The 20774-nt window shown below is 31.7% G+C and overlaps 1 protein-coding gene across 1 annotated transcript in view; it reads right to left on the minus strand.

Moving 5' to 3' along the window:
• LOC133192676 (ankyrin repeat domain-containing protein 33B-like) overlaps window positions 1-19322 on the minus strand; it is a 31339-nt gene extending 12017 nt beyond the window's left edge. The window contains exon 1 of the mRNA XM_061328668.1: window positions 19113-19322. The gene's annotated coding sequence lies outside the window, so the exon portion shown is untranslated. The remainder of the gene's footprint in view (window positions 1-19112) is intronic.
• Window positions 19323-20774: the final 1452 nt, after the last annotated feature.

Below are 20774 nucleotides of genomic sequence, written 5' to 3' on the forward strand. Positions count from 1 at the left end.
CAAGATCATGAAACATGTTGATATTTCTATAAATACAGCTAACTTTTATGAAATTCCCATTAACATGACATGTAAACTGAAGCTGACTCATCGTTTACAATTCATTATCACATATATTATGTTTTTTAAAACGTTGATTTCCTTAACATAAAGAAGCATGGTTAATCGTTATTGAAGGTGACTGAATGATCATAAATTCAATATGAACAAAGCTCCAGTACAGAAGAAACTGTTCTAGATACAACATTTTTTGTTGATGATGTGATGTTCTCCTTTTTTCAAATTTTACAATTTACAATTTTAAAGTCAGATATGTCCTCTTCAAATTCAATCAAATTGAAAGACATGAATATGTTTAAAGATTAAGACATCCCTGCTTTGTCGACAATAATCGAAGTCGACAAATGGAAAAAAAGTACGATACATGTATTTTGCTGTTTTGCGCATTAGCTCTTGTAAAAATAGATTGAAAATTCAAAAAATATTGTTCTCACAAGAGTAGGAATTGTAAAATATTTTTCGATTGAAAATATTTTTTTTATTCCGTCTCGAGTGAAATAAATTCATATTCAAATGAATAGCATTTAATTTTCCTGTCAAAATATTAAAAGTATTGCGTTGTGAAGAAGTTTGTTTACGGAGAACTCATTTTCTCGTTAATTTTTCCAGAGGCAGATACTTACACTTGCAATCAAATTTTAGCATTAGCTTTTTCTTGAACAATAAACTATTTTGCGTTGAGTTTTTTTTTTTTTGTAAATGTAAAAGATCTAGAATATGCATCCTGAAGTCAATGAATCTATTTTTGTTTGATAAAAGATGGGAATGTCTAATATATGATATTTATAATACATGTATATATGGTACCGCATCTGAGAACTAAGTATAAATACCTAGTGACATTCATGAATTTTTTTTATTCTAGATTTTTTTAAAGTGAATATCTATATCATACATGTATTTTCAAGTTACATTATCATGGAGACATTGAATTTGATACATTATATATATATATATATATATATATATATATATATATATATATATATATATATATATATATATATATATATATATATATATATATGCGCATGTAATTGCTTGCTGGAAGTACCAAACTCATAGCACTGTTTAAGGTCAGACGACACGTTACTCAATTATATGTTTTGTATACCTTGGTATTATATAAAAAATTATTCATAATTGTCATTCTCTTGTGATTTCTTAATTGTTTTCAATATGTTTTAAAAATAAGTACACCAGAAATTGTAACATTGATAATTCAAAAGATTACCTATGTGGATTATATAGGAAATCTCACTCTCTGGTATCTTGCCCAAATGCCTGGTAAGGTACCTCAATTTTTGGTGTGGAAACTTGTTTAAGTAGCAATACTTCAATGACAAATTCTTGGGAAAAGTTATATATTTTTGAGGAACGTGTCGTCTGACCTTAAGCTTCTAATCCATTTTCTTTCGATAGCAGAGCATAGAGCACTATGAAAATTAATTCTATTCGAGTCTTTATTTGATGAATTTAATTAACTGTTATACTCAACAGCATTTTCATAATTTCATAGATTCTGACATATAAAACCTAGGTACAAAATTGTGCTCCAAATTCAATCATTTAAGTTCCATAAAATGTTCCCTTTAAAAAGTCATATAAAGTCATATAAAGTCATATAAAGCATAAACTAAATGAAAAAAGTGAAGATAACGAACAGTGATTGACCTCAAACAAATCTCCAAACGGTACAAATCTGTAAACAAGGCATAAATCACCAACCCCCGGAAATTCCAGAGGTGCCTATATGTAGGAGGAGTAAGCATCCCCCGTTGACTGGTCACACCCGCCGTGAACCCTTTGTATTGATTGTGTAGACGGAACATTCCGTAGTCAGGTTTAGTATAAAACAAGATAAAACAATTTGCTGATTAATAACATGCTAGAAATGATATTGGACTCCTTATCCTCAATCACAATCAAGCTACAAAATAATGGACATGCTGAAGTTTTTATAATCATACATGACTCTTCTGAAATCCCCATAAATAGATAAAACTTACTCATTATATACAATCGTCCATTATTATATACATAGTATTATTAAAAAAGGCTTGTAAATTTCCTCAACACAAGCAAGAATCGTGAAAAGTTTGTGAATTTAGGTAATTGAATATATATTTAATATGAACGATTCTCCTGTTTAGAAGAAACTTTAAGGGGGAGAAAACTAGGTATTTTTTCTCCTAAATAGTCATGTTAAATTCATCAAAATCAATCAAATAAATGGATTTACAAAGCTTTTAAGAATTAAGTTGTCGATGCACGAGCATGAAAAATACCAAATTAAATCACTTGCTGAAAAAGACCAAAAGTATCACGGTATGAAGATACAACCGAAAATAGACAAGTATATGCCAAATTCACAGTGCCACGGGGCAAAAAAGTGTTCACTCATATTTATACATTAAGAGTACCATGACTAGTACTTTACTTAAAATTGTTAATTGTTCAAACCCAATAATTAATAGTCCATTACTGAGTTCTTTATCTGCACAGTGCAGTATTATAACAGTACAGGAACAGAGTACTAGACCGCTCGATCATCAAGGCAAGTTAAAATAAGTTGGTTTCGATGGTATGGAATTCTTGCAGTGTACACATTACAAAAGGTTTTTATACACCTGCCCCACCCCTTAAAAAAAGAGAAACAGAGACAGAGAGAAGAATATCTGTCTCATAAAATATCATTACTGACTTTTGTATTTCGCAACAATGAAATATTACAGACCTTTAAAAAGAACATCAGATTTGTAGCTATTCCCATGTTTCTCCTTGGAGTAAGCTAGTTGATTGTGAATTGATGTGATAGTTTCTTAATTGATCATGCACAGCTTCTCTCAAGGGAAATGTATATTTTTTTTCGGAAATCCACTTTCCGGCACTCTTTCCAGGGACCTATTGAAAGTGTCACTATCTCATAAAACTTTTGCGTTTTTGCAAGCAGAACTGATGCAGGGACAAGCTATTATGACAGATTACTATTCCTTGACAAAACGAATAATTGCTTATTTCTTTTCCTGTATTTATTAATTCAATGCTGCTAAACAGAAAATATTTCTAATGGTACAGTGTATTTCCCATTTAATTTACTTATTTACAGGAATATCTTTGGTTATACGCCCACTCTGTCTAATCTTATTTTGTTTGTCTTGTTTCAATTTACTGCGGAGATTAAACATAACTTCTTTACTATAAAGTATAAACGCTTCCTTTTTTATGCCATGAATTTATGGTCATTACGAAGGTACTAACTAGAAAATGTTTCATCCTCTGTTCATCTCAGCAAAATAAATTATTAAACAATGCACTTTATTGAAGAGTTATTAATGATATTATTCTATTATGGTTCTCGTGAATAATCAATACCGAATAATTTGGGGGTTTTTTTCTTCTTTGTTTTTAAATAGATGTTTCTTTACGTAGAAAATCATAAGAACACAAAAAGACATACGATATTCATCTAAACCCTCTTTGCATGTACAATATCACCATTTTCAGTAAACATTTTGCATCTAAATGTTCTGGAAATAAAATACCGAGCATAAAATGGTGAAGAATTCACAGTCCTTAATAAATACAATTTTTATAATTGCATGATCAGAGCGCAGTTAATTAAAAATTTTCTTTTATTTTATAGTCAATAGGTATGTTAAGTTTAAGTCTGTTTCATGATCCTTGGGCCGTAAGTCCCGGAACAATAAATATAATTAATTAATTAACCAAAAAGGAAAGATGCTTAGATTTGAGTTTCAGTGAAACAATTTGTCAAGATTTATTTTCAAAATATTTTTTTTACTGATTTACTTTTCTCAAGGTTAATAATTTTCTTAAAGTTCGCCTTAGTGTTTTCCCCTTCCTCAAATATGTTACTTGTACACTTCTATCAATTCAGCAGCTTTTCCTAGGAAATAAGAAGATTTGATCGGCAAGAGCCCCAATGCGATTTTCTGTAACTCTGTCGGAGAAAATGCTTTTTTAGATTGATGATAATTAATCGTGCTTTTAATGCTGCTGGCACAATATCGATAGATTTTTCAATTTCCTTCTTTAGTTAGGAAGTTTAAGGCAATACTATAATCACGCCGTCGCAGCTGGGAAATTCTAAGTCTCGGTGTATGTATTTCTTTAGAAAGCCAGAGGCCTTGGCAGAAAGTACCGCATCGTAATTGCAGACTTCCTAAATCGTCGTGAAATCCTGCAAAACCAGTTTCAATTAACTTGCCTCTTAAGCCCACAATAAAAGTTTAGATAAAATAGCTCAGTGCTTAATCAAGATCGATCTATTGTTTGTCATTTGTCTTTTTTTCAATAATTCTGTCGTGGATGAACTGATTTTCAACCTAAACATTTTCTCATTTTCAGTTTTAAAATGAGGAACATCAATCATTCAAAGATGTATTATAGTTTTGATAAACTGCTAATTAAAAAAATAACAGACAATTACATATCCATCAATAAGGTACTATAATTATTATGAAATATTCTTTTTAATGGCAATAAAAGGAAGGCATAAAAAAGTTTGGGTTTAGCTCTTCGCTTTGCAAATCATGACTATGTACCCTGTAGTTAAGGTCTTCCGTCTTCACGGAAGACCTTATAGTGATTCTACTGTTTCTTATTATTATTATTTTTCCGCCCACTTAATTTTGTGCACGCGATTTCTCGGAGACTACTGGGTGGATTTTCATGAAATTTAAGGAAACAATGTGTTGTTATCTGAAGTTATTTTATCCGAGAGATTTTTTGGAAATTCGCTTCCGGTGCCAAGTTACGAACCATTTTCTGAAATTAAAATAACATTTTGTCCACGGATAATCTCAAGAACGGTAACAGATATCAACGTGAAACTTTCAGGGATTATAGATCGTGATAAGTACTATCCAGGACGCGACCTTTCGTTCGTTGTCAGGACTTCCTGTCGTTACTATATGCGAATTTAAAAAGTCGAATTTTCTAACTTTTTTGTTTTCTAAAATTTTTCATTTCTTTTTGGAATGTTAATAGAGACCTTTCTTATAATGCTTACTATTTAATTTTTTTTAATATTGATAAATCTAAACTCGAGATATTAACATTTGAAAATCTGAAGCGGGTCCAAAATGGCGGCTGTCTCAATCAACTCCGACATTTCGCGAGTAGGGGGTTAAAGAGGCAGCTGAGCGTTTGCTTGAACGAAAGTTACATAACGATAAATGAAATGTAAATGGATGCTTTGATTGTCACGTAGTATTTACGTTGCATTTCTAAGTCAAACTAAAATTGGTTTTGGGCTGGTTCTCAAAGTAGAAAAAGAAAAGACTAAATGTGTAAATGAAATAAGATAGTATACCTACTACCTTTTGTTTTGCACCACGGAAAAACAGATCTTAAATCATAGTTATAAGTAAAGTTAAAGAATACATGGATTGTCACGTCGTAGTTAGTGTAAAACGTGACCTCTGTTTTCCATGCACACTTGTATCATATTAAACTAATAGAAAAGACAAAGGTAAGAAAACCGTATTTTAAAAGATCGCTTAATGAAGTTTATATAAACATTTTTTTTCTCAAAGATCTGATGCAAGTTATTGAACATAAATGGTGTCTGATTCCTTGACCGTCGTAAAGCGATGTTTGTTTTTTGGCGAAGCATTCCAACCCTTTCATGAAAGAGTAACTAATTGGAACGTTCTTTTATTAATTTCATTCAAGCTTTTACACCTTTTTAATAGAACATTCCAAAGAAAAGGCGCGAAGATTAACTCGTGGCGTTTGGCGCCAAATTGTGAATGGTGACCCGCCTTTCTTAATTCTAAGACAGATGCACTATTGCAGAAGTATATACAAGTAGATTTAGAGCAGTTGTCCCAATAGCGTAGTATTTAGCGCGTTGGATTTTCATGCTGGCGACTTGAGTTCAATCCCCCTTGTGTCCAATTATTTTTTTACTTTTTTCAGCTCGATTTTACGTTGTTTTTTTTTTTTTTAGAATCGGACGGAAGACCTCTCGTTGCTCGCAACGAGATCGTATCTAGTTTTATATCTTTTTGTCGACGGCTTTGATTTAATAGATTTGATTTCGGCATTGTTCTTGAAGTCTCCTCTGACTGCTACAAGTCAGATCTAGCTATCGGGTCTGAGAGAGAGATGGGGAGAGAGAGATGCTTGGGCGATTTACATTGTAAAGTAATGCCTTACATTGCATTACCATTACTTCTAGTATTTGGGCATTTTAAAAATCTTAAAGTAATGCATTACATACACATTACTTAAGTAAAGTAATGCATTGCCATTTCCTTTTGGTTTAATATGCAAAACTTATGGAAGTAGTTTGTCTTACAAAAAAGCTAAATTCACTTTTTCATCATAACTAAATGTGATGAATGTTGATTTACAATTTGATTCTCAAATACTAGTATTTTTACAATGTAAATAACATAATTCTCTTGCTTATTCATAAGAAGAAACATTTCAATTACCAATAATATAAAAACCCGTGTACAACATGCACATTTAGTGTAATTATCAATGTCGGACAAAAAAAAAAAAATTAGGGTTTTTTCTTACCTCCCTCCAAGCTACCAATTTAGATTTTTTTTCCTCTAATTTGATCTTGTCCATTTTGACCCGGACTCCAAATTGTCCTCAAATCTTTTTAGACATTATTAATAAGAATTTCAAGCATATTTTTTTAGAATACATGTGCGAAGTGAAGAACTTGAATGTTTTAACAAAATGATTTTCAGGACGTAAATCAAAAGATGTACATATTTCGGAGTGCCATTTTAATGGAATACACTGTAATCAGTTATCTTTATCATCAGAAAGTCTCTTTTATAATTTATCATGAGGAATGGTTGCATAAAGTGTGGACAAGTCGGATGTTTTGATTTGGCGGATTTGAGAAACTTTTAGTGATTTCATATTTGGTACAAGTTCTCTAAGATTTTTTAAATAATTTTTTTTATTATTATCATTTTTTGTTTGCATCCATATCTCATTTAAACAACTTCTCCATATGTTAAAGCATAGTACTTCTAAAGTGTCTTTTTTTATTGCTGTCAATAATTCGTGAGGAGTCTAAAGATAGCGGCTTGGTAGACTGTTAACTGGATCCCAATATGTATTTTTAGTTTTTTACTTATATGAATATTTAGCCATTTAAGGATATATATATATTTAAAAAATAACCGAGATTTTCTTATAAGCGAGTTCTTTTTAACCGAGTTTTCCAATATAGTTAATCTTCTTCTATGGGGAAAGGTTTACTAATGTAGTAAATTTTCCGTTGCGGGGGTGGGTAGGGGGAGGAGGGGGGGTTACTACTCTGGAAGATTTGCTAAATGGCACCGGTTTTAAAGGGAGTTATATGCTAGTTTCTCTGGCAGTTTTCCCAAAGAAGTCTGTTGATATGACAATAGGAAAGGAAAAAAATATTCAGTCATTTCAATCAAATAGACATCGGCATATTAATGGCTCCCTTTGGGACTATTTCTGGAATCTAGAACACCTAGTCCATAATCAAGTCATCTCATGAAGTAGAACTTGCTGTCTATTGATCAACGAAAAATATCAATTTAATACCCTTGTGACAGCATCAAAGTTCTAATTGTGTGTTATTTACGCGTGATTGATCTTGGAGAAGCGTGAAGAATACAAAAAAATTGTCTGGGAGGTGTATGAATATGATGTATTGTTATTTACAATACCATTAATTGAATTTCCTCTCAATTTCTAGGTCTTCATCAATAGAACTTGGAGTGCATGTAAAATTGTATATCTATTTAATCTTAAAAGCATTTATAAGATATCCCCTACATATCAACCCATTTTATTTTGACATAAAGAGAGAAAGAGAGAGAGAGAATTTAACCTATTTGTCATCGTCAATACTTCCTTTTCTACTAAATAGTTCAAAAAGTAATAAAAAGCTGACATATGAAAAACTCGCGACAGATGTTTCTCTTGAATTATTTGTAATAATTTTCCATTTATATCAAATAATAGCCTGAAATCCCCATATGCGAAAAAAAAAAGAAATGCGTGAATCGTTTTCCACAGCAGCCATTATTTAGTAGGAACAAGTTTGATTTGCCCGATACGAACCGTAGTTTATGCTTTTTCGGACTGCTGTCGATGAAATTTGTAGAGATGGTTTATCATTTAAAGTGTGAGTACAAATAATTATGTCAAATACACCAATAACGTAATAAAACACTCCAATGGTGAATGATGGCAGATAGCACCCTTTGATACCAAGAAAATGTCTCACTTACAAAAAAAAAAAAGTCGTGCAAACCTCCGTAGAAAATGCATAAATACAGCACCATTGCTATTTCCTCATCCGCCCACGATAATGCATTGATTCTTGCTTATGGAGAAATATGGGAATCGTCCACCACTCTAATAATACGTAATCAAACAAAACCCGCCAATAAGAACGCAGGCATCAACTAATGAGATACTTCAGCGTAAATAATAGGAGTTTGTACAAAAATCAGATAGAACTGTCTGAGGAATTCTTCATCGTGTAAATAGATTCAAAACAAAACTTAGTCTGACCTCACAGTGAACAATAGTGTTTCTCAATATTATCACTTATAGGTGTATGTTATAGAGGCGAGGACCCATGGTGGGTATATGATAACAACATGTTTCCCTGCAAATGTAATCTAACGTTCGACAGAGATCAAATATCTTTATCAAAACAAAATGTTAAATCATTTGCAAGAACTGATATTGCTCACAGTGTGTCTATTAATAAATCATTATAAATCCTGACATATCGAATCTGTTGCTCTCGATCTGTTATTTAATGAAAAGATGAAGATAACAGTGATCGATCTAAAAAAAAAAAAAGTTTACAAGCAATACAAATGTGTGAACAGGGCATAAAACACGGACCCTAGGAATGCTAGAAGTAAGATCAGGTGCGTAAGAGGAGTAAGCATTCCCTGTTGACCAGTCACATCTGCCGTGAGCCCTATGTATTTATCAGGTAGATGGAACAATCCGTAGTCAAATTTAGTATAAAGGCAAAGACCTATAAAAATTTGTTTGAAACTTATTAGCCAAAATACGACCCAGTGATGGGTTATATTTGTTAAAAGGTCATTGTAACGACCATAGAATTTACGAAATGACTTTAAGCAAGATTGTTGATATCCCTGTAACATTAACCTATCTGTCAGTAGACTGCCTCGGTTTAAAAATTGATCGTAATCGGAGCATGCTCCTCAGTATCGAATAAGTTGGGAGACGTATACACAATATGCAGGTGATAACTGAATATTACTACAAAAATAAGGAAAGTTAACGATGGAAATTGAAGACATCTCGTTTGCCATACAATTTAGTTGTTAGTTCGCTCTTGTCGTATATAGTCAGTAAAACATCTAAATATGAAACAGATGTGACAGACTCTGTGATGTCTTTTATTTCAAGTTCACTTGGATATAGCGAGTAGACATATGAATGGAATTAACTGTTGTTGATTGACAAAACGTTGTCGATATATCTGAATGTCGAGATGAAGGCAAGTGTTAACAATTGTTTTCTTCTTTTCATTTAGAAGTTCCATTTTTATTGAAGAAGGAGTTGTCTTTGGCATGAAAAGCCTAGTTTTTTTTTTAATTTGTCGCGAGGAATGGTAGTATAAAGTGTGGAAAAGTCGTACGATTTAATGTTATTGAGTTTAGAATATGGGTGAGTTGAAATTTTCTAAAGGTTCTTTTGAGATTTTGAGAATATTCATCTGATTTACACCAATTCTAGAATATAGTAGCACAATACTCCTTACAGCAGTTAATATTTTTGTAAGGAGTAAATACAGGGGATTGGCAGAGCATTTTAAGGATTTTTATAAAGTTTAGGAATCCAGTTTAAGAAAGGTAGATCGAACTTAGTTAACTGGAATGTCTAAAGTATTAAACATCCTTAAAAGTCATTTGTGAGTATAAATTGGATTTCCAGACGTAGAATTAAAACCAACTTCTAAAATACAGTTCTAATAATGAGCCATGAATATATTTCTAAAACGCATAATCCATTCTGAAAAAGTGTTCAGGTCTTCCCTTTCATACTTAGCCCAACATCTTGCATAATCTTCGACAGAATTCAAAATAGAAATGAAGTTCTGTCGCCAACTGAATGACGTATTTCTTTATGATTTTTTTAAAATATGAAATTTTGACGCCTCATTTATCTCATTATTAAATTTTAATAACCTGATTCCTTTTAAATATTAGTGCTGTGACCTCGTTTTAGATTAGATGGATGGATATCCCCTCTTGAGAAACCTGAAAGCGATAATGTTTTTACATTTTGATTATTCATGCAGCTTCCGGATTGGATTTAAGTTTTGGTCCAACCTCAAAATTTTGATGACATATTTATCAATATCATCCAAGAGCATTCCTTTCCCATGCAATTTTTCCCAAGATCACTTGCAACTTCTGGAATTTCAGTTCTTACCCTTCCTCACTAAGTTTGATGGGCTTTGATTTCGTCTCTTTTTTTTTCTTCATAATCTCCCCCATTTCCTTGGTTGGTTCACAATTTGACAATGTGTAAATCTCATCAATTTTTCCAGTCTGTCTGCGTATACAGCACATACAAAATTAGAAAATTCAAGTGTAACGTATAAAACTCTGCAAAATGAACATGTTCTGTGATAGACTATGTTCGCCCAGTAGGTTTCTAGTATGTGAGGCACTCTTTTTCTCAGCGTTGGCTACACGGACTGCATAATACAGAGCACTTCAAAGTCAGATAGATATATACCTTTAGTTAGTTTGTTCGGAAATGATGAAATAAAGGAATATGTAAGTACATGTACTTGGGTTTTTTTTTTTCGGGCATCAAACAAGAAAATCACAAAAAACTTTTTTTCCGATTTTTTTGTTCTGTTTTTTTGTTTAAGTTTTTTTTTCCAAATAAAAAAATATTGTATTTCTACGGAAGCCCTGGAGGGACACTGACTTACTTCTTAGGTGTTTTGACTTAGTTCTTATGACTTAATTGTTAATTCTTGTTATTCTAAATTTGTTATCACACATTTACTTAACCCAAAACGTGGCGAGAAAGATGGAGACTACGTTTAGTTTCAGAAAAGAAGAAAGTAATATTTTGCCTTTGAATTTATTAAATAATATAATAGTTTAATATGTTCATGTGTTCGATCAATATGCAAACTGGAAGTTACAAATGAGAATTAAAAAATAACTATTAAAAACAAGAAATAACAAATAATAATTAACAAATAAAAATTGAATTGTAACAACAAAGTTGCAAGATATAAACGGATAAGAATTTAGTGGCCACAACAGTATTGGACGTTGAACCACAATTAATCAATCAAAAACCAGAGTTAGGACTAAACATATTACTTTAATAATACAAGTAAGCCAAGTCACACGTTCTCCATAGCTACGTTACACTTAGTTATAACCAGCAACAAAAAAGTAGTAACAAATAAGTTACAACAAATAAGTTATAACAAATAAGTCATAAGAAGTAAGTCAATTAACGTCCCTCCAGGGCTTCCGTACTACGATTTTACTGTTTTGGTATGAAGATTAAACAAATTTGAAATTAGTGCAGGCACATTTTTTTTTAAATTAACATCCAGATTGTCGTGAGATGAGAAGCAGTCGTATTTTACGCCTCATGAATATATATACGTCTCATTTATTTCTTTACGTTTTTTTTACCCCAAAATGTTTTTAAGGACAGATCTCCCTTTTCATCCAAAGGTGGGGAGACGCATTCCGGCATCCTCCCCCTCGCTTCGACATTTGTCAGTGGAGAAGAAGCCCTGGATCTGCATCTTTAAAGATAGCATTTTATTCAATTTTTTACATTTCATTTATTTATTTATTTTCTTGGAAGATTTTTGACTGGAATGACAAATAGAGAATGTTGCACTTAATACATGTACCCTTTATATACATGTACTTACTGGGGTTCTATATTTTCTCTTTTCTTTTTATTGTCAACACTCATCAAACTGCTTGGACTGTTTTTTATGCAACCTTTAACTCGGTATTGTAGTATTAATTCAAACACGGAACCCCGAAATACAACAGCTTCCACATTCTCCCCCACCTCCAAATTTTTTCATTTTAACGTAAAACAAGAATGTCATAAGGAGCCCTGGTCTGCCATCTACAGATAAGTTGAGCATATATTTGATGCACTTGATGGATTTTTTTTTTTTCATTACCATCTCATAATTCTGTTTTAGTGTCAGAACAGCTAACCTTCTTTGGCTGTTTATTTGACAGCTCAGTATGGAGAATCTCCTTTAGAAGAGACTCGTTTCAAATATTCTGTCCATTAAGCGAGAATTTGTCTCCTAGAAGGTACATAATGATATTAATACACGATGGAAGTGTCTACGTACTCTATCACAATAAAGCTTCCATATTGTCAACAAGAAGAATCGAGGGTGACGTCGTATTTTAACATTTTTGCAGAGGATTTGGAAGTCCAGTTCCTTTTTTTCAATACAGTCATTGTTGACTACAGGGAGTGATTCAAGAATTGCGACATTTTTTTCTGCATTCATTGTTCAAAACATCTGTTCATACCCTAGCGTAGCACTAGATACGAACGGTTTTTAATCAATCGCAATTCGTTTCCAGTGCTCAGATGACGCAATACTTAAAACTGTGAAACACTTTATTTTTTTTTCTTATTTCACAATTTTTATTCTATTACTCGTGGACAACAAGTAATTTTTTTTGCTTCATAACATCAATCGTTTATTAATCAGATGTAATTGAATATTTTGCAGGAAGTACTTATTAGTATAATTATAAAACATAATATTAAAGTTCACATTTCAATTCAGTCGTTAAACTTACTCTATACTAGCTATGTAATAGTTTAAGATAATAACTTGCGGAATTCACTCGAACGGTAATGGCACTAAGTGCACTAAGTAAAAAATTATTCAATTATCGCTTTTGTCAACTGGTACCCGAAGTACGAGAAAAAATACATATACCCTTGTATCATGTACATAACGTATTTGTGGCACACAAGAAATGACCTATCAATTTATGTAGAATTTTTTATTTTAATGTCAATCATGCATACACTTGTTTTAGCAGTACGTTTTACGTAAATCGAATTACATCACAGTATTAACATTTACATTTCAGTATGCACACGAGGTGATACTTATATGCATGTACCACCTAGCTGTGACGTTTTTACGTACATTTTAAACTTCTGCTATTACGAATATAATAACATTTGGGGGGGGGGGAGGAATAATATATACATGAAGAAATGTGCAGTGGATTAAAACATATAATCCAAAATCTCACAAAAGTCCTTAAATATTTTTTATCATAAAGATACAAAGTTAAAGAATGACTTCATGGTAACAGGAGAAAGCTTTAGGGCCTGGATTGGTTTCAGTCATCGATTTTCGTTCTAATCGATGACTTCAGGCTACATGCATGTAGTAATTCGTTTCTCTTACATCATCTAAGTTCTAGTCAATGCACCTAGTATGTAGATATAGGAGAACCCTTTTATAGACATTAAGTACGTAGCATGATATTGTCGATACATCATGTTATTTTGATATTTTCTTTACTTTTCAATGAACTGGTAATGTCTAGTCTTAATTCCCTTTTTCTTGTACTTTTATCACCGTGTATATCCCAACATGTGCACTATGTTGTGCACGGGGTGTATGCTTTCGAAACGATAAAAATGGGGTCGAGATACGTTTTATATGTCCAATTTCTCAATTTATGGATACATTTGGCCGGAAAGCATATGCATACGGAAGAAAGCATTATTCTAGAAGCATATGGATACCTATGAATTCATTGTACATTTTCTAGTTTAATCAAATACCTCAACACATTTCCGAAGATCAGAGCAATTTTTTAAGATTGACATACATTGGGTTTATGATCAAAATATCAGAGGAATTGCACAAACTGCCTTTTATCGCTTCGAAAGCACACACCCCGTGCACAACATACCGCATGCTTGGATATACAATGTTTTGTTTTGTTTTTTGTCGTTGTTTTGTTTTTCTTTTTTTTCCTTTTTTTTTTTTTTATACAACTGTACATATTTTCGTGGATATAATAAAAACTTTAAAATAACTTTAATGTAGGATATAAAATTATATAAATTATTTAAATTAATTATATTATATAAATGAAATCCAGTGGAGTGCAGTTACTGATATGCAGCCCAACTGTTTAAAAGCCTGAGATCTGAATTTCAAAAATATCTGTTACATGTAATTGTAAATATTTTTAGCACAAATAAGGGCTACATTGCAGCATAATAATCCGGACAAACACTGATACATGTAGTACAGACGGAATAAAAGCATATACATTAAATTGAGTATATTCTAAGGTATCAAATTTATCAAATGTATATAGAATAGAAATCCATCGCAGCTCAGTGCAGAAGAGAATACCTGTATCGAGTAAAAAGAGTATTTAATGCTTGTCCTCGACCATCTGCTTTTTTGTGGAACAGATAGTTATAGGAATAAAGTAATTTGTATTGTGAAAAATCAGTAGAGGTATAATGAATAGTATAATAAGTTATACTTTTAAATACGATACCAGGTAAGAAGCGTCAGGTATCTCTCTGTTGAATAAGCCAAAATAAAAAATAGGTTTGTTTCCCCTAACGCGACCGACCCACTTAAATCGTGCCGACTGAAAAGTTTTTTTAATAAGATTATTCAAATATTTATTTTTTATTGTTTATCAACTTTATAAAATACAATTTCATCAAAATTCGTTTTTTATCAGAATGGCGGCTTTTGTTTTACTCTCATTTGGCGCCCACAACATGTTACCACAGAGGGTTATTTAGTGTTATAAAACAACGGCGATGTATCAATCGCAGTCTTTAACTTATTAGAGTCCTACACTCTTGAAACATTTTGTGAATTAAATATACCATGACTAAGGAGTGTTAACATGGCATTTACAAATGTGTCTTCTAAAATTAACGTACGTAGTAAGCATGACAAAGCCTGCCTCATGAGCATGCAGATGAGGGGCCCACTTTGTGTATGCATATCAATAAATTTCACTGCATTTCATTCGTTTCGATCTAAAAAACACTTCATGTATGATTCTATTTTTACTATATAGGACCATGGGATTTGTAAATATATCTTTGTATAATTATTTCTTGATAAATATAATTCGGATGTCGTTTCTTCATTCCTTTTATTTATGGGGTAAACTTCGTAACTATAACATTAGATATAACTTTAATCATTTTAGATATGGTTTGGTTGAATTAAATATTGTCTATACAGGTACTCTCTTTTCAAATAGTGTTAAAATTTTTAAAGTTGGCTTATGGTACGGCTTCCTGAGACGTCCAGTGTATTTTTCTTTCCTTTAGTTGGGCCATTGAAAATAGGTTGCTTCTTGCTTTAAAATACCTTTAAAAATCGCTGGGTCGACAATTGAACACCTGCCTGGTGGAGGGCTCCTAATTTAGACTTTTTCTCGGCACGTATGGCCCTTGATCATAAAGCATCAGTAAGGGATCTTTATCGTGCCAACATCTACATGTATACTGTGACACTGCATGGGCCAACGTTTTTTTTCTTTGTAAAAATTCAATTTCAATAAATTTACGCTGGCCCGAGATATTTCACAAGTTCAAATGAATAATATTTGTGAATTAATTTACCATACATGTTGCTTTTAAATTTCATTTGTATGATACATGTATTAGGTTTAAAATCGGTTTCTTTTGTTCTTTCTTATTTATAGATATATTATTCAATTTTCAGAATGTATTTTCAAAACTGCTGTCATAAAAAAAAATTACCTACCTACCTACTCAACTTGAAATTTTAGGGTCGGGTTAGGGGAAACAAAGATATTTTTAATGATGGCCTAAGGCCGTCAAACAATCTTAACTGTTTCTTTACAAATAGAACAAGATGAAGGACCAACACATTTCAAGAGCCATTCTCAGTAACTTTCTGACACACATAAACAGATTTTCATGAAATTCATACAAATGTAGCCTTCTACCTCCTTCAAAAATTAAATGTTAATTTGGTTACAGTATCTATGGAATCGTTGAAAAAAAAGAAAAATTTATCTATTTTGATTCCTTAATATGGCTTCACGCGGGAACAAAGAATGTAAATGACCACATACACAGGTGTAGGAATGAAGTGTCTTATTGTTTAAGATATAATAGGCCTATCTTATTTAATTTTTTTTTTGTCTCATTCTATTCATATAGTAACAAAACATCTTACAATCCTGAAGAGGTGCATGTATCAACACATAAGCAATTTGCTTATATGTATTCTGTTGCCATGGTAACCGGGCTTTAAGCAAGGAATTTTACATTAAAATGTACAAATTATCTATCAAATTCTAAAAAACAAAAAGATCATCAGAATCTACTTATTTTTTATGATTAAACTTACATTAAGTTGTGTCACTGAAAAGGGATGTTTGAAAAAGTTCTTTATTTTTTCTAATAAGCATTCATGTCATAAAGATAATATTTCAATGATTCACAAGATTCATGCAGATTTTGCTATTAGAAACTGCAAATTTACATGCCATTTTCAGCAATGACTTTTATTTAAAATGTTCAGAAATGATGCCCAATTATCAGATTTTATCATAAAAATTCAATACTTGATTGAATTTAAGAACACAACATGGTTTCCTTGGTTACTAACCAGTATTTGTGGTAAGAATGAAATAAATTTCAGTATTTCTTTGTATCTTGTAATTCCTTCTTGCATTTAGATTGAGTCTTATTACTAGATTGAATGGATAGCTAGTTTATTGATTTTATAAATTACCATTTAAAAAAGTATAGAGATTTTTCCTAGAAAGGTAAATATCCAAATAAAGAAATGTTATCATACCAACATTAATAGACATTTTCATCTTATTTCCATAGCAACGCTCTAAACTGAGATTTTTACACAGACACTTCGCTTTTTGAAACAACAATTTTCAATGAATCATGATTCATAAGTTGATGTTATCCACTATATAAGACAAGGCAAAACAAATTACTTGTTTCTATTCTTTTTATGGTTCTATTTCCATAACAACGATATTATTACAATCATTTCAATTTAAAAAGACTTTCTGTAATTTGTATATAGACTAATTACTATCAATAATAAATGCTGCAAAAATCTGAACATTCAATGAAAAATGTGGAAATGTGGACCCCCTCCCTAAGTAACAAGTAATTGGCTACATTCCCCATGAAGTTTTTGGTAAATATGAAACATGAACTTCAAGTTTTAAACCTCATGTTTTAGCAATGGTCTTAAATCAACATTTTCACAAAAATTTGCAGGAAAATTTCGAAATTGTCCAAATATTTGCATTTTCAAACTTTGAGACGCGTTGCCATGGTACCCATTCATCCATAAAATCTGAATTTCCTGAAAATATTTCTCAATATGATTTTATGTTGCATAAAAGTATGGAGGAAATCTTTGATCTCGCTCGCATTCCTTACATAAAAGTGCAAATCTTTAAAGTGAATGATTCTTTTAAGGAGGGATTCTTTGCATGTTTATTGTATTTAAAATTTATTCACATTTTCATGGATTTGAGGAGCCAATATAATATTAAGACGTAGTATCTATTACCGGTAGATTAAATTTGGCCGTTTGATTTTAGCATCAAGGTCAGGCCCCAAGAGCATAAACCGAGAACAGACTTAAGTCAATATTTCAAACCAATATGACTTTTGAAATAATTTTGATAATGAAACAAAATTTTCGCCATATAATTGCATTTTAATGTTATACAAAATTGCATACTTTTAGCAAATATGTTAAATTAAAACTAAAAATATTATAAATCAACATTTTGACTTAAGTTTTTTTCCCTCAGTTTATGGTCTTTGGGCCTGGTCAAGGTCATTATCATCTTTCCTTCAATTACTGTTGCAAATCATGTGATGCTTACTAGATCTTAAATTCAGTTTCCCTTTTCTATGTCAAGGTATACATTTGCGAGAATGATAAAAAGAATTGTTTTTTTCAAATTCCTAACATCTCAATTAGACTAACGTGTATAAAGAACAGAGGAAATTCGGAATGACGTATACGTCTGGCAAATTTCTGAATATTTGATACATTTAGGCAAATATAATTTGAACATTTGAATCCCTCCTTAATTCAATGATACAAAGTCATTTGGAGAGTGTACAGATACTACCTGTAATTTTTCATATGAAATCAACTCTGGATGTAAATTACGAAAGTCAGTATGATTGCAATAGTTTTTGGAAGTAACTGTATACGTAAAGGTTTATTTGCACCAGAATCTTAATTTTGAAAGAGATTTCGAACATGAATAAAGACAAACAACAGATTCCCCCGGGTGCATTCACTGAACAAAGTATTGCTAGTACAAAATGATAAAAATATATTGAAAATACATTGCATTTACAAAACATGATGAATATTTCATATTGGTTGCAAAATCTGTTAATAGAAGTAGTAGATGTAAACCCTTTGGGGAACTTATACGATCTTTCAAGGGCTATGATATCCATTTTTTGGACCTAAAACAACAATTGCCTGTTCCAAAATCCTAGTCTTATTAAGAAATATTGCTATTGATTATACTTAAATGTGCTTTTAAAAAGAGCCCTACATTAGATTTTAAATGAAAAAAAAACTTTATGTGAATATGAGTTTAACGAATAATCCTGATTAGGCCTTGTAAACAGGAAACCTGCTCAATAAAACCAAAACAAGAAATTTTTCATATACGCAAAGATTTTAAATAAGGTAATCTTTATAATCTCACGTCATCTGGTTGTGTATTTCCCCAGACTAATAAAAGAATTCATTCCGAGCTGCCATGTTTCATAATAGAGCAGCATAATTATAATTTTTTACTAAAACATTTTGTAGAAAAAAGTGTAAATTTGGCATGTTTCTCAATTCTAGAGTAACGATACACGCAAGAACAGTAAATTAAACTATCATGATATATTAACAATTCAAAACAAAATTACTTTAATAAAAACTTTGACGTACTCACCAATTCTTCATGGTAAAGAGCTCCAAGGCACAAACTAACAACAAGTCAACATCCCCGCTCTCTACAACAATACGCACTAGTGTACATTAAGTATCTTAGTCTTGTCTCTGTTATCCGCTGTAATCAGAGTTAATTGTGTACTAACGTCTGCCCAACAGCTATCCACTTTCCGCCATTTCTGGGAGTCTCCACAGGGAGCATCCAATACGGAAATGTTATAGCCAGGAGTCAGCTTCTGGATGGAACGTAAACGTTATGGAGCTGGTTCGTGTTGAGATATTAGCTAATTGTTTTAGCTATGATTAGTGGGTAATAAAGGGTTGTCGGTATTGATTATTTGAGGATATATATTGTAGCGCAGTGGATTTTAATCTACTGTCTCACAGTTCACGAACACTATAAGAATGTCGCAAGAAGAAATTGAGAACCTTAAAAATTGTTTCCCACAGTATTTAGTACAAATTGCTAAAAGATTTAAAATGGATGTTGTTTTTAAGTCCATATCAAGTCACTCAGGTGACCTATTGCTGCCCCTTTTCGTACGTCTTTTCGTTGGTTGTATTTAAATCTGCTGATGAGAACTGGTATATAGTAAAGGGGAACAGAAATTAGTAATTGATATAAAGTTCTGGCTCTCTTGGTACTGAGGCAATGAGCCCTCTACCACAAAAATGTAAACCACGACCCTAGAGTTCAAGGTTCAGGCCCCAGACTGAAACTGTCTACTTGGTTTTATTGAAAATACCTTATTTGTACACATTTGAAAATCCTTTTCCTTACTCACAGATATCAGTCCATCTGACAGTCCAACAGTCAGTACTGAAAAAGAGCATTATATATTAGTATGTAATTAAAAATAAGATGATAGCTGTATTTCAAAACTAGCATTAATATTAATTAAAAATATATGAAACTTTAAAACCTTCGGTAATGTCCATGTCAAAACTAATACAGTTATTTACTCAGTAATTCAGTACATCAATCTGATGTCAGATTTGTTTGTTAATTTAGTAAAGATAAGTACGTGCTGTTCAGCATTTATGGAAAATTATGAAAACCTAAAATCTAAAACTATTTTTTTTTTACCTATTTAATTTGATAATCTTATTTTGAAGCTTGTTCTATCAATAATGATAAAAAGTAATTGTTTTTCATTAATTCATTCAAAAGAGCTAGGTCATATTAGCCTCCTCAAACCTTGTCATATATAGAAAAGTGTGTGTGGTGTGGGTGTGTGTAACAAGCATTTTCATCGTTACATAACATTTATATATATTGACTATCCATAGATGCTTGTGAAAATGACACGGCCTCCCCTACCGCTAATATACACCCCAACTTCATCAGATTTTTTTTATTTGTTTATTTTACATGTATAATGAATTATTCTTCTAGGAAATATTTACAGTGGGTTCTACAAAAAAAAAATACTAAAATAATTTTTTAGTGAATGTCAGATGATCGCCAGCCTTTTACATGTAAAAAAAAAAATTGAAAAGATAACTCACTCCGGGACATCAAGTTTAAAAAAGCATTACCTTTAGATCATAAACAGCAACAGGTTTGAATTTATTGCAAGGTTTCTAAAGTTATGGCCCAGACATGATCATCTAATTATCCCCTTGTCCATCAACCTTAATCTTAGAGAATGGATTCAACCAA

The sequence above is a fragment of the Saccostrea echinata genome, unplaced genomic scaffold (genome assembly GCF_033153115.1).
Source record: "Saccostrea echinata isolate AGI-Se365-2 ecotype Australia unplaced genomic scaffold, CSIRO_AGI_Sech_v1 ptg000025l, whole genome shotgun sequence".
Lineage (NCBI taxonomy): Eukaryota > Metazoa > Mollusca > Bivalvia > Ostreida > Ostreidae > Saccostrea > Saccostrea echinata.